Source organism: Eurypyga helias, unplaced genomic scaffold (assembly GCF_000690775.1).
Source record: "Eurypyga helias isolate BGI_N326 unplaced genomic scaffold, ASM69077v1 scaffold10941, whole genome shotgun sequence".
Lineage (NCBI taxonomy): Eukaryota > Metazoa > Chordata > Aves > Eurypygiformes > Eurypygidae > Eurypyga > Eurypyga helias.
In genome coordinates, this window is record NW_010231507.1 from 1 (window position 1) to 3,506 (window position 3,506).

The following is a 3,506-nucleotide window of genomic DNA, read 5'->3' on the forward strand; positions in this document are numbered from 1 at the left end:
GCTGCGGCCACCGGGAGCCACACAGACCCTGCTGCTGGCTGAAAAGCCCCAATATCCCTGTCCATGCTGGTCGGTAGTAAAGATGTTCCATGACCAGGCCAGAGCCCTACTCTGAAGGATTTTTCAAGAGTAATTTTTTATAGCTGTTTAAATGCTGCCGTGACTAACCCTGCGCGAGAATTCCCACGGACAGGGCCCGGAGGCCAAAATATTTCCCCACCCCGTGGTCTCACAAAACAAAAGGGTTAGCTCTGACTTGGCACGAAATACTGCAAGTCGAGGAATGCCCTTTGAAAGGCTGAAGTATGCGCGCAAAAATGAGAAACATCCACAGGTGTTTCTGCTCATAAAGGGCTTCCTGCTGCTGGCAGCTTGGAGGGGAAGGCTGACACAGAAACTTATAATGAAATTTTTTTTAAAAAAGGGATTTAGCTATTCTACTGAGACGACAGCAACAAAACCCCAAACCACCACGCCAAATCACTTGAAAGCTGTTCTTTTGTTGATCAACGCAGAGCTGAGTGTTTTTTCAGATGAACGCCAGAACCCAACCACAAAGAAAAAACAACTTCTCGTGTTTTTAACTACCCTGCAGTGAGTATTCCTTAGTTTATGCCACAGCCTGAATTAAATGTATAAAAGGAAATTTCAGTTATATGCTAGCTGCTGAGACGAGAACTCAGACCAGGTGGGTAGTTTAATTTCAAAGGAATTGCATCCGCTCCCTGTGTCTTCGTCTGCTCGCAGGCCACGCTCTGGCCCTGAAAAAATAACATGGTTTTGCCAATAGCTAGTACTGGTAGTAAAGAAAAAGAATTCGTGAGATAAAGAAGACTCAGATCTGGTAGGTAACTCCCAGGTTTTTAATTTTAATTAATCATCTTCGATCACCATGCCAGACTGTCTTAGAAAAGTCTTTTGTTGATACTTATTTTCTGTTCTTCCACAAAGAGATTTTAAAGGAAGACTGCTTCACAGCAAAGAACAAAAGATGAGAACCGCAATGATACTACTTAGAAAACTCCGTATCAGCGCCACATGATGGCAAAATCATATCTTATCAGAAATGTTTTGAGAGAGAGTTTTGAAAAGCATGGAGGATTGATAAAATTAAGTGTACAAGCCCTGAAGTGCTAATCTTCAGGCACAGTTCAAGGAGAAAATTCCACTCCCAGTGCACTAGTGTTTTGAAACTCACCATAATCAGTCATCTCTGTCTCCAGAAGCTTAATTAGCACTTTAGAAACAGTAATTATCACACGTAGAGCCCTAGAGGAAACTTAATAGAGGAAAAGGCATTAAATGCTTAGGACAAGCACTTAAACTTCTTTACCTCTAGACTAGAGAAATCACTTCAAAACCATTAACAGTATATTTCATATAGATACTGAAGACGTCTGTTGTTGAACTCAGGCTGCTAACTGTCTCAACACGAGGAAAGAGAAGTCTCCTACATGTGTTCCAGCATGTCACAACCTGACCTACTTCTCTCCAAAAGAGCCTGGACATGCTTTGCAGCGGCAGGAGAGCTGCTGGGTTGGGCAAACCCCTGGTTCTGGAAAGAGGGGCGGCCTTCTGATGGGAATTACAATTTCATTGTTCATTTAATTCAGTATCTTCTCTTTTCCTCCACCATGAAAGAACAACCAGGATTAGCTGACAGAGGACATGCACCAACCTCTGCTGAAGTTAATGGAAGGCTTCCAATGACTCTACTCTTAGCTGGACCGGGCTTTTAATTTCTGATTCCCTTCTGTCTCCCTCTACTTATCTCACCACCAGTCAGAAAGACTTAATCTTTTCTGCTCCTTTAAATGGAAATCTATTCACACTTCTAATCAGTTTCACTGCCACTTTGGGATGCTCTTTCTGCTCAATCTTTTTCTGAGGATGGCCTGAATACTAAATGCAATATTTAAAATGGATTTTCAATATCAAATTCTGTCCTCCTTTGACAGAGTGCCATGTCTTTTCCTGACCGCTCCATTAGCACGCATTAGGTCTATTGTCGTATTGGCATATAGCTACCCGCACACCATTAATGACTGTAACACACGAAAAAACACATGGCTGCTTTCTTTTTCAAAAATGTTGTCTAGGATGACATCGCTACCAATCTCCACACAAGCCACTTCATTACCTCCTTCGGGGTTTCTGATTTGTTCCAGTGTCTTTGACACTGGAGAATTTATCACAGAGCTAGAAGGCTACGAGACAGTCGTGGTCTTCTCTTGAGCAGATTGACGGTCTCTCTTACGTGAGGAAAGTACTCGACACTCCTGCCCATTGCCGTGTAAAGCTCGCAAAAGAAAAAAAATTCCTAGGCAGCAAACAACATCTTATGGCTCCTTCAGTTATATCCACTCTGTTAAGGGAGATGTAATCTCTGCAGTAGAGCGGTTATATTCTACAGAATTATTCTAATTCTGCAGGTAGAAATACATTATTTTTCTAAATTTGCATAAAAGCTAGTGAAATCTTCGCCTATGTTTTACGTCCTGAAAAGATCAAGGCAGTAGAAAGGAAGATAGGTGGATGTTATTTTTATTCGGAAGGCAGACATTTCCCTGTTTGTATCATCTTCATGCATTTGCCTACAGGAAGGGAAACAGTGAAACACCTTTGGCATTATTTTTATTAAGATCAAGGAGTGTCTCAGAAATGCTGTATCCTTTCTGGTAGAGCACCAGAAAGTGATTTATAAACCTAATCTGACAGCAGGCATCTGCTGAAAGGCTGAATTGCATTCAGACTTGATAAACACTATTTAAAAATGCAGGCACTTGTGTGCTTATTTGTTCCCTTAGTGAAACATTTATTTAATAAACTAATCAGTAGTGCTTGGTGAAGCTTAGCAAACAGTAACAACATCTGGAGGAAATTCACTAACCACAAAAGTCTTGGGTTTAGGTGTTAGCATTGATGTTTTTTTCTCTTCCAGACAATAATTTTTTTTCACAATTCAGCATGAGAATTCAGAATCTGAGTAATGAAAGTCTTTCTTAAATATCTGTATTGCTTTTGAGGAGGTATGGTCAAACTCAGAAATATAAGAACTTAATCCAAACTAGGTTTTTATTTCCTGGAGTGGTAAGTTTTTGTGAACATCATCTTATTTTAGAATGACAGTCAGTGAGCCAGATATGTAAGGGGATGAGCAACAAGCTGGAGATTACAAAGCTAAAATACAGTATCAATGTCCTGGTTACTGTTATTTTTCCCATTCCTTCTACAGAGCATTTTAAATGATCAGTCAAACCTCCAATTACATTGGAAAGCATCAAAATAGTATGGAGAGCTCTGTATCAATTTATCTCAGTGCCAGGAAAAGTGATGTGCCCCAGAAAGCAATAAATCCCCATAGTTTGTCAGGGGCTATTAGCAGCAGCCAAGATTCAGCATTACTCTAATACTTAGCTTTGTGCCTTAGCAAAAATCCAGCAGCCTGGGATTCAGGGAACCATGAATAGGACTTAAAGCTCTCTCTGATGTTGATTCAGGAATGC